At 37.1% G+C, this 12676-nt stretch overlaps 1 protein-coding gene across 1 annotated transcript in view; it reads left to right on the top strand.

Annotated features, from left to right (window-relative positions):
* LOC115424670 (neurexophilin-1-like) overlaps window positions 1–12676 on the top strand; it is a 122610-nt gene that overhangs the window by 65298 nt on the left and 44636 nt on the right. The window lies entirely within an intron of this gene.

The following is a 12676-nucleotide window of genomic DNA, read 5'->3' as shown; positions in this document are numbered from 1 at the left end:
GAACATTTCCTGTCTGCGTTTTATGTGCATTGCTTTGTTTCCCATTGAGCTTCAGATCTTTACGATGCATTCAAGTGCACCTTGTAAACCATGAATCTGCATTAATTGGCCATGAAGGTGTTTGAAAATGGCACGGTTCGTATTATTTCTCATTTTCCACTGTTTTATTCCTGTCCTGTTCTTTCACGACAATGGTTTTAATATCTGGATACTAAAACCATTACATTCCTATTCGTTTCTATTGAATTATGGGAAATTCTATAAGAAAAATCGTGTTATCTTGATATAACTCTGGAAAATTCATCTACAACAGTATGTCTGATCATTTCCACTGCAGAAGGTTCTGTTTGTTTGTTTGTTTGTTTGAAACAAATATTAAAGTACCTAAAAGTCATTTATTTATTTATTTTTATTTATTTTTTCTTTATTTATTTTGCAGGTAAAACCATTCCTCTTGATCAGGGGGGTACAGGACGACTAAAATAATAAATGAGAAATGTCAGATTACATGATGAAAATGTTTACATCTATAAACTCTGCTTTAAAACACTGTGGAAAACATGAACAACCGGAAATATTCTACTTCGGTTTATCATTCCACATGTGTATTATAACGTACAGATCACAGTGGGTCTACAAATACATACGTATTTGTAGATATACGTACATATGTATTTGTATACATACAGATTTAGGACCACATATAAAAGTGGTCTGGGTCAGATTTAGGACCACATATGAACGTGGTCTGGGTCAGATTTAGGACCACATATAAAAGTGGTCTGGGTCAGATTTAGGACCACATATGAAAGTGGTCTGGGTCAGATTAGTGCTGTTCAAACTGTCTTTAACAGATCAGATACAGGTCACATATGGACAAACTAATCAAATTTGGTCCACATCTACCTGCAGTCTGAGCGTAGCTGAAGACAGCTGCACAACCAACTTATTTCAGCTCCTTGAACATCATCACACGCCAGAGTGGGAGCAGCGTGTTGCACACGAAAATGACATGCCTGCTAAAATGCCACCACCAGCCCCAATCAAAATCAAAATCAAAAATCGAATTTTTAGAGAAAAAAATTCAGGAATTTATTTTTGGCTAGAATTGTGCATCCCTAATGCACAGAAACACTGTCATTAGATTTTTAATATACATATATATATATATATATATATATATATATATATATATATATATATATATATATATATATAAACAGATATAAAGCGTGACCAGAGGGCGGTCCGATGGCTCTTTGTGTAGATATAACCTCAGTATGGAGGCTATCGGGCTGACTATTTTATCCTGCAGTGTTAATTCTTAGTCCTTTCCGTCTCTGACATGTTTCATCACAAAGTGCAGTCGGCGCTCTGCTGGTGGATGTTCCACTCCACAACATCATCTTCTCAGTAACAGTGTTGACAAAGTCGAGGCTGAACCGCTCGTTTCTTCACACCTTGAAATGATCAATGAGGATTAGCGCGGCTGCTACACCCGTCTGATGATACACTGAATAACACTGATACTCTGGGTTTTATTCAAAATTAGATTTCATCAGCCATGTGTTACTAATTTGAAACAAGTTTGTCCCAGATGACAGCCACATTAAAGCAGTCTGTAAACCTGGCAACCGGGGTAATCTTCTTGGCATAATTCGGAGTTTTTTTCAGCTCCGATATTAAATAGGTCATTTAGGTCAGCACGGTACTCCTGAAAATTTAATTAGTCTGGGGTTTCGGAGATTTTGGCGTCTCATAATGGCATAAATGTGGCTTTTTTTTTTAACCCTGACAAGAAGGAATTTCTGAAGGAAAGGGAAACTCGTGGTAACTACTGGCACAAATCATGCATATCGTTAGCCTCATTAGCATAATCGCCTAAGTCATCCATATGTGGACAAAAGTATGTGGACACATTGAGTTCAGGTGTTTTCTTTTCTAACAGGGGTCTGGGATACAAAACAATAATGACTAATGTCAGAATATAGTTTTATATTATGGGATAAATATCAGTGCATTAATTAGTTTCTTAGTTTTCTTCATTTCTAGTTCTGGAGGATTATTCTGAGATGATTAGGTCAAAGATCGTGGGTGAGTCACTGAGTTAAAAAGACCAAAATAATCAACAAAATGAACAGAAGTGGACAAAATAATGAACAAAATGAGGAAAATAATCAAAAAAATGAAGAAAATAATCAACAAAATAAGGAAAATAATCAACAAAATGAAGAAAATAATCAACAAAACAATGAACAAAATGAATACAATAATCAACAAAATGAACAAAATAATCAACAAAATAAGGAAAATAATCAACAAAATGAAGAAAATAATCAACAAAACAATGAACAAAATGAATACAATAATCAACAAAATGAAGAAAATAATCAACAAAATAAGGAAAATAATCAACAAAATGAACAAAATAATCAACAAAATGAACAAAATAATCAACAAATGAACAAAATAAAGGAATTTTTTTTTTTTTTTTTAATTAACACAATAATCAACAAAACGAATGAAACTGGACAAAATAATCAACAAAATGAACAAAATAACCAACAAAATGAAGGAAAATAACAAAATGAACAAAATAATCAGAATAAAAGTTAAATAATCAACAAAATGAAGAAAATAATCAACAAAACAATGAACAAAATGAATAATCAACAAAATGAACAAAATAACCAACAAAAAGGAAAATAATCAACAAAATGAACAAAATAATCAACAAAACGAACAAAATAATCAACAAAATAAAAGAAAATATTCAACAAAATGAACAAAATGATCAACAAAGTGAACAAAACAATCAACAAAATGAACAAAACTGGACACAATAATCAACAAAATGAACAAAACAGTCAAAAAAAAGAACAAAATAATCAACAAAAAAAAGGAAAATAACAACAAAATGAACAAAATAACTAACAAAATAAAGGAAAATAATCAACAAAATGAACAAAAGTGGGGAAAAAATAATCAGCAAATTGAACAAAATAATCAACAAAATTTTACAAAATAATCAACAAAACAAGTTTTAAAAAAGAACAAAATAATCAACAAATCAAACATAAATTAACAAAAATGAACAAATCAATGAAAATACTGATGTTTCTAAACTATATGGACATAAATATAGGGACACATCATGTCCACAGCTGTAAGATGTCCTTTTGATTTGACATAAAAACATCAATATTAATAATTAATATGATACTTACCCCATAATATAAAACTCTATTCTGACATTAGTCATTATTGTTTTGTATCCCAGAACCCTGTTAGAAAAGAAACACCTGAATTCAACGTGTCCACAGACTTTTGTCCATCTGTGTATGAGGCTAACAGTTTATTTTTATATAACTGGAAATTAATTTAGGCAGTAATGTGTTACCTTTATGACCAGTCCACCTTCACTGTCTTCTGTATAATTTTTGCACCTGTGGACCAGATGGAACGCTTTGGCGGTCTGTTTATCGGACCGCGGGCCGTATGTTTGACACCCCTGGTATAAAGGCTTGTAGGAGACGAGTCTGGTCCACCATTAAAAAAGTGTGTCTATAATATTTCCCCATCATGTCAAACAAGCATGAGTGCAGAGCTTATAGAAACTGATGAGTAAAAAAGACCAAAATAATCAACAAAATGAACAAAATAATCAACAAAATAAACAACAAAATGAAAAAAAAAAATCAACAAATTTAACAAAATAAACAAAATGAACAAAATAATCAACAAAATTAACAAAATAAACAAAATCAAAAAATAATCAACAAATTGAACAAAATAATCAACAAAATGAACAAAATAATCAAAAAAGTTAACAAAATGAACAAAATAATAAACAAAATAATCAACAAAATGAACAAAACAATCAAAAAAGTGAACAAAATAATCAACAAAATGAACTAAATAACCAACAAAGTGAACAAAAATGAACAAAATAATCAACAAAATGAAGAAAAATCAACAAAATTAACAAAATGAACAATAAAATGAACAAAATAATCAACAAAATTAACAAAATAATTAACAAAATCAACAAAATAATCAACAAATTGAACACCATAATCATCAAAATCAACAAAATAATCAAAAAAGTGAACAAAAATGAACAAAATAATCAACAAAATGAACAAAATAATCCACAAAATAATCAACAAATAAATTTATTCAGTAATGTGTTACCTTTATGACCAGTACACTGTAACTGTCTTCTGTGTAATTTAATTGCACTTGTGGACCGATGGAACGCTTTGGAGGTCCGTTTTTCGGACCGCGGGCCATATGTTTGACACCCCTGGTTCAAAGGCTTGTAGGAGACGAGTCTGGTCCACCATTAAAAAAGTGTGTCTATAATATTTCCTCATCATGTCAAACAAGCGTGACTGCAGATCTTATAGAAACTGATGAGGTTTTTGTTACCTGGATACCGACTCCATCCAGATGCAGTTTATTACCATACCTTACCTCGGTGCACTGGCTGAATTCAAATACACTCCATGTTGTTTGATATTCCTGGGATTGTGTTCTGGGGCGGTCATGGTCGCACGCGCTTACAGCAGCTACGAGAAATGTATAAATACAAATGTACACATGTGCTCGGAACGCAGAAAAAAACGCACACGCGTACACGCCTTAAGAGGTTTCATGCTGCGGCATCTTAATGGTCTCCTCGGTCGTCGGAGCCAATCGAGGAGGAAAGTGTAGAGTAGAAAAGCAGGTGGGCCAAATTTTAGCCAGAGAGCATCATGGGAGACAGGTTATATCAGACAAGGACAAACACAGGATCAGCCTCTCAAACCACCCCCCCCCCCCACCACCACCACCTCAGCCCCCATACGCAATTCACCGCCTTTCCACAAAAGATCGGACACAAAACAGGGGGTACGAGCTCGACAGAGGACGAGACAGGATGGAAAATTATAGAGCAGAGAAGGGGGTTGAGGAAACAAGGGGGGTGGGGGGTGGGGTGGGGGGGGGTTGGAAAAGAAAGCACAGATGGCCTAGGGCTACGACATGGTGGGAAGAGGAAAGAATAACTGAATAAACTAATTAGAAGGGCCGAATTTCACACACACCTCCGTCAAGTCAACACTCCCTACCGACGCTGCGGAAATCGGCTTTATTTGTAAAATCATTCTTAGGCAGAGAAACAACACTTGGAGATGGAAATACTCCTTATCAAAGCCCGAGTTTCACACTTTGTTGGCTCTTGTAGCACAAAAAAAAAAAAAAAAAAAAATTGGATGGAGGTGGGTGACGGCAAATAGCTTCCCACGTCAACACCAGTGTGGAAATTCAAGCAGAGTGTCAGGCTACGTTTACATGTAGACGGGTATTTTGGATATTTCGGATATTTCCCCATTTCAGTTATTAAAAAAAAACAAAAAAAACATGCACATGTGACTGTTTTTGGAAAAATCTTCATTTACATGGCCTGTAGTGTCAAGAACATGCCAAGCCTGTAGATGGCAGTGTGGTGACATGATCGAGTACCATTAACCAATCAGAATCCTGCAAAGAATCACAACAAAACATGACTTCTGTTACTTCTTCTTGGTGGTTCTTCTTGGTTCAACTGAACTTGTTTTGCTCTTTTGAAAACCTTTTGTCTCTCACCCTCAAGCCTGAGTTTTCACACTTTGTTGGCTCTTGTAGCACAATTAAAAAAAAAAAAAAAAACGAATTTGGATGGAGGTGGGTGACGGCAAATAGCTTCCCACATCAACGCCAGAGTGGAAATTCAAGCAGAGCGTCAGGCTACGTTTACATGTAGACAGGTATTTTGGATATTTCGGGTATTTCCCTATTTTAAAAATTTTAAATTTTAAAATTAAAAAAAAAAAAAAAAGAATTTACATGGCCTATACTGTCAAGAACCTGCCAAGCCTGTAGATGGCAGTGTGGTGAGATGATCGAGTACCATTAACCAATCAGAATCCTGCGAAGAATCCCAACAAAACATTACTTCTTCTTGGTGGTTCTTCTACATTCAACTGAACTTGTTTGCTGTTTTGAAAATGATTTGTCTCTCATCCACGAGACTTCGGCAGTTGCTCAGAACTGCAAAAACAAGTCCAGCTGAACCAAGAAAAACCACTACGAAGAACGACGACCTGGACAAATGACGTCTGTCCGAGATGAGTGTTTCCCTCTGTTCATACAAAACATGAAGGTTTGCTGGAACTCCACATTTTAGAAACTAGGGATGTCCCGATCCGATCTACAGATCTGTATCTGCTGCCAATCTGGTATTTTTTAGAAGATTGGATTGGCTTTAGTCACGAGATCGGGCCGATCCAGACCCGGTTCTGGGGCGGGTGGGGTAAACGTATGTCCTGTCCCCTCAAATGAAAGTTTCTGAAGGTAGAGGAAAGGAAAATTAGCTGCAGAACAGCGGGAACTGGTAAAACATTTATAAGTTTCACTTTCACTTTATGGTCTGGTAGTGATGCACGAGTTGGGGTTTTTTTCAACTCGCGGGGTTTTTGTGGAATTATTTGACCCAACCCAACCTGTCCCACACATAAACTGACATTCTTTTGACCCGACCCACGACGAACCCACTGATCCACGCATCACTAACGTACGGCGCAGAACACACCCCCATATAACACCTGGACAGACCTGTCCTTAGACACACTACAGCAGTGGTAAACATACGGCCCATGGACCAAAACCAGCCCAACAAAGGTTCTAATTTGTCCCACAGTCTGAATTTGGAAAGTACAAAAATGATACTAAAGTCTAATGCCACGTTTCCACTATGTGGTACCGGCTTGGCTTGACTCGGCCTTTTTGCGTTTCCATTATGAAAAAGGACCTGGAATCTGGTATCCGGTACTATTTTTTTGGTATCACCTCCGCCGAGGTTCCAGGACTGGGGACCAGATACTAAAAGGTGTCGTGTACACACTGCAGACCAGCACTGGTCAGACAGTCGTCTCTGTGACCCGCCGTTTTACAAAAAACAGATGCGGAAGTTGACAGTAAATATAGCGGTAGGTGAATCCACATGATGACAGCCTGTAAAACTACACCATGGTTTGTCGAGGACGTTCAGACGTAAAAATTCAGCATGAGCTTGATGAGACAACATGCAACGAGCGAGTTTATTAGCAACTCTCTGAGCAGACAACACGGAAGTAGCGCGCCACATTGCTATGACGTCCAGGGCACTGTAAAGTCGGTAGTATCCTGTAATGGAAACGGTCTCCAGAAATAGGACCTGGTACCCGAGTGGAGTCAAGCCAGTTCCACGTAGTGGAAACGCGGCAAAGGTGTCATGGTTATTTTAGTTCAGGTTCCCCATTCAGCCCAACTGTGATCTACAGTAAAATATAGAATAATAACCTAGAAATAATGACTCCAAATTTAAATCAAAATTTCATTGTAAAAAGTCAGTATCGGATCGGTATCTGCAAAAGTTATCCTAAAAAAAATCGGATCGGAAGCAAAAAAATCCAGATTGGGACATCACTATTAGAAACCATTGTTTTCAGTGGGTGTGGCCATTGTTGTCGCATAAACAATAGGCATAAATGCAGAGAAAATGTCCGTTTTGCCAATACTTGGCTACGTGTAAACGCAGTGTGGTGCAATGTGGTGGAATTAGCCGGAGGCCACGATGAAGACATTAGGGGCTTGATCTGTGTATTAGCTGGAAAAGAGGACATTTCCACTTAACTAAAGGAGGAGGCGATGGAGAGGAGGAGGGGTGATTTAAATTCAGTGACAAGGCTTTAAATACCAGCCGGGGATCACAGTTGTGCCCTTTGGCAAAGTAATTATTCACTCCCTTTAGAAGACGATCAGGTGTGGAGTCGCGCCGAGTCAACCAGGAGGGAGCGAAGGAGGTGTGAAATGTTACAGTTTCTCCTCTTTTCATGTAACTGAGAAGTGTTTATGCCAAAGTCTTCAGAAAAAGAAGGAGAAGGAGTGATGTGCAGAGGACTGGAATCAGCTGATGAACAGACCACCAGTGGAAGAAGAGCAGAGCTGGAAGGTCAGCGTCCATCCTCTCCATCAACGTCTCGTACCGCCTGGTTCAGGTTGTTTTTTTCTGTTCTAAACCTTCAGACAGAAGCGGCCTGATCTCTGGGGGCGGAGCTTTTCCAGACAGACGCCCGGCCCAGGGGTTGATGGGAGATGAGGCTCTCATTGGGAAACTGTCCTTCAAACTGATGGAGTCTGTTTTAGTCTGGGTTTGGTTTGGGTCTTTCCTCCAAACATCCTCTGTTTGCACTGGATTCACTGATACAACCACCACAGATACTGACATATGTGTTTCTGTTTACTGTTTACTGTTACTGTTACTGTCCTCAGTCCAGGAAACAGACACGCCCTCTACGTTTAAGAAGAAGAAGAAGAAAACTGTCCTTTATGATGAAACTTAGAGTAAATATGGATCAGACTGATCTGAGGTCAGAGGAGATAGAGTCATGATACACTGAACCTCCTCTCTCCTCCTCCTGTCTGTCCTCCTCTCTGCTCCTCTATCCTCCTCCTCCTGTCTGTCCTCCTCCTCCTTCCGTCTGTCCTCCTCTATCCTCCTCCTCTCTCCTCCTCTTCCTTCCGTCTGTCCTCCTCTATCCTCCTCCTCTCTCCTCCTCTTCCTTCTGTCTGTCCTCCTCTCTCCTCCTCCTCCTCCTGTCTGTCCTCCTCTCTGTTCCTCCTTCTGTCTGTCCTCCTCTCTCCTCCTCTTCTTCTCTCCTCTCTCCTACTCCTATATCGCCTCCTCTCCTCCTCCATCCTCATTATTCTTTTATTCATACAGTTGATAGTGTTTATTCTATAGTTCCATAGAAGGTACAGGTTTATAGTATTAGTACTAACAGTTACAGTACTAGTATATGGAGTATATGCACTAGTAGTACTTGTATTTGTATACTAGTAATTAACACTTATGGGTATTTGTACTAATTATTAACACTTACGGGTATTTGTACTAATTATTGGTTGTTTTATCTTTAGTTTTAGCTTGAATTAACTGTTTGTTCGTTTCCTGTCCTTTTTGCGACTCCATCCTTTCTGACTTCATCCACTTCACATTCTGTTTGACACAGTTGGAAACACAGGTGGCCGTTACGTGGGTCACATTCACAGTTTTCTGACGTTCCCGGCGTTTCCCGATCTGACGAGTCTATCGCATGAAAAACAAGCCAAAGTTCAGACCAGAGCACGGAAACGCCTGCTGTTGTATTTTCATTCCATTGACTTACATTGACTTTAACACACATGCCTTCAAATGATCTTATTATTGTCAAACATTTTCAGGTTTTATTGTCTTTTTCTGTCAATAATCTCATATAATTTTAAGTATAATTTGCCATGACCCTGTAAAGCCTGAACCATTAAAATCATTAAACCATTAAATAAGTTTACACTCCTTCCTACTCTTTTTGAACATGTAAAATTCAGACTTGCACAGTACTTGAAGATAGATTCTGTTCATTTAAATGCTATTTTGTTTCTGTCTTAATTTGCTTTGTTTTGTTTTATTTTGTTTCTTTGCATGTTTGAAATGAATAAGTAAGTAAGTAAGAAAATAAATAAATAAATAAATAAATAAATAAATAAAATTGACAGAAAATTCCAGTTCTTTGAAACTGGAGCCTTTATTGGTCCTTGTGAACAACCCCAAAAAAATATCAATTTCCATTTATGAGTGTCAATTTTGTATCATATTTGATCCATCGGGTCTCAATGCTCAAATATTATTATTTTTGAACAAAACATAAGAACAGTCAGCCTTCAATAATTAGTTCAATTCTAAAATGTACCTGTGAGAGAATAAAGAGATATTAAAAAAAAAAAAAAAAATAGTACTGCATAATTTTCGTGTCCTTTTGACTGCGACATGTGGAGTTTTGTATAAAATTTAATGTAAAATAATAAAATATAAAAATGTGTTTTATCTGAAAAATAGTTTTCTCTTTTATCTCAGTAAATATTTAGTTTTAACCCTGTAAAGCCTGAACCAATAAATCATTGCCAGAAAATTCCAGTTCTTTGAAACTGGAGCCTTTATTGGTCCTCTGAACAACCAAAAAATTAAAATAAAAAAAAATTTGCAATTTCCATGTATGAGTTTCAAATTTGTGAAAAAAAAAGAAAAAAGAAAAAAAAAAAATCACCCTGATTATGTAGAGGGCTTCACAACTCATGAATCAAATATGACACTTTTGGCATTAAAGGGTTATTAAAGGAACCTCCACTTTTTTTTTTTTTAATTGTCCTTAAAGCCATAATTTGCTGTATTTGTAGTTCAACTCCGGCACAGTTTTAGGTTTATGTGATTAAAGTGCTTTTTGGTTTTGAGATATTCATAAATTAATTGTTGGTCATTTTTTAAATCATAGTTGTGCTGACTTTTTCTGTATCAAACTAATTCCTTGTACTTTTTTCTCACCCTGTTGCTTAAAAATAACTATAAAAAAGTTGAATAATTCTGTTGTTTCTGGGAGTCGTTTCTACTTCAAAATGAAAAAAGGGCCTCCGATAGTTCTGACAGCAGCCCTAAATCTACCATTCTTGGTGTGAAATGTATTTTTTTTAGGTATACTGTGGTTTGCAGAAAAGAAAGAATGCATTTGAAACCTTTGTTCTTTCTTTTTTGGTCAGTCAGTGGTTGTTACATAGAAGTTCCACAGGAATAATATGAGGAATTACAGGTGCTTCTGTGAAACTGGGTTTATTTGGTATCTGACACTTTTCCAGCGTTTTAGACCCAATAATAAAAGGGTAAATGTAGACATATTCCCCCCAGGATGGACCTAATGACGACCTCAGATAAATGCAAAAACAATGCCAGTTCAAACCACGCTGTCCCACTGTATACGAAGATGATTTATAGACATTTCAGTCTGGAAAAAAAAAAAAAAAAAAAGTTTTCCTGTACAGTTTGTCACTATCATGCACATGAACACTTTGAGTGACATTTTCAACATTCAGAATACAGATTTTAATCCAATTACAGTACAAAATAACTAAAAAAAAAAAATCCGAGAAAAAAACTACTGAAAATTTTTTGTCGAAAATTTTAAAAATCTGTTAAAAAAAAAAAAGATTGAAAATTTGTAGCAAAAAAAAAAATAAAAATCTGTAAAAAAGATTTAAAAGTTCTAGTACAAAATAAAATAAACTATATAAAAATAATGGAAAAATTTGAGTACAAAATTAAAAAAAAAAAAAAAAAAATTGAAAATAGCAAGAAATGACTTAAATTAGCAATTAGTGAAGTAAACATAGGCCTTTCGTGAGTAACGTATCATATATGATACAAGGGACATTAAAGGGTTAACATATGCAGATTAGCATGGAGCCCATATGGTCGAGGGGACGACAACGAGGACAAAGACGACGAATACGAAGATGACGACAACATGGACAGAAACACATAAATGAATGATGACAACTAGGAGGAAGACAACAAGCGGATGACAACGATAAAGGACAAAAACAACAAAGATGATGAGTGTGAAAGACAACAATGACGACTACAAAGATGACCGCGACAACACTGCAAAGACGACCATGACAACAATGACTAAGACTACAAAGAAAAACCACAACAATGACTAAAAAGACAACTGTGACAACAATGACGATGCGAACAAAGACGACCACAACAACAACAACAAAGACGACCACGACAACAACGATAACTACAGAGACGACCGTGACAACAATGATGACGACGACGACATCAAAGGACGACCGCGACAACAACGACGACTATAAAGGCAACTGCCACAACATGATGACGACTACAAAGACCCTGGACACGGCGCCTGGCCAACACCTCATATCCATCAAAGTCAGAGTTCATCATTTCTCGTGATATCTGCGTTTATCGTCCAGCAGGGCCTTGAGTCTCCTACATGTGGAACCAGATTCCTGTGGTCGTTATGTAAGTTCCACTGAAACGCTCCGGTCTGTTTCTGCTGACGGTCCAGTCTTCGCTACCGCGGGGCTGTTGCTTGATAAGCCAAACTGAGTTGGGGGGGGGCCCTCGTTATCTTTGGGGCTGTTCCGTAGATACCGACCCCTCCCACACAGCCAGTATTCCCTCCCCGGGCCTGTCATGACGGCGCCGGCTCGCATCGTTATCGGCGTTCGAACCGACGATGTGCAGACTCAGCCTCCATCCGTCCTTCATCCACTTCCTCTTCCTCGTCTTATTTTAACGCTATTTTCTCTTGTTTTATGAAAATAAAACAGCAAAGTCCTGGAGTTAGAGGCTTTATCTTCCAACCCTCTGAAAACAGACGAGTCATGTCTGGGACCTGGAGGTTCTCCAAGACCAGGACTACACTGCATCCACAGGAGGAACGGGTATTTACCAGAGAAAACTCATGTTGGTTCAGGTTCCACATTCAGCCAAATTTCATCTGAAGTGGATCAGATCTGTAAAATAATATCATAATAACTTATAAATAATGACAAACCTGCATTTCCTCTGTTTTATAGTGCAAAAAAAGTATAATTACAGTACAAAAATATTTATATTTACAAACTAGCCTCTCACAAAAACATGAATAACCTGAAATTTCTTGGGAAAAAATAAGTGTAATTTAAACAAAATTATATCTAATATTAATGCACGGGTTCCACATTCAGTCCAATATGATCTAAAGTGGATCAAACCACTAAAATAATAAGATAA

The sequence above is a fragment of the Sphaeramia orbicularis genome, chromosome 8 (assembly GCF_902148855.1).
Source record: "Sphaeramia orbicularis chromosome 8, fSphaOr1.1, whole genome shotgun sequence".
Taxonomy (NCBI): domain Eukaryota; kingdom Metazoa; phylum Chordata; class Actinopteri; order Kurtiformes; family Apogonidae; genus Sphaeramia; species Sphaeramia orbicularis.
Note: the sequence above shows the minus strand (reverse complement) of the source record. Positions and strands in the feature narration are given on the sequence as shown.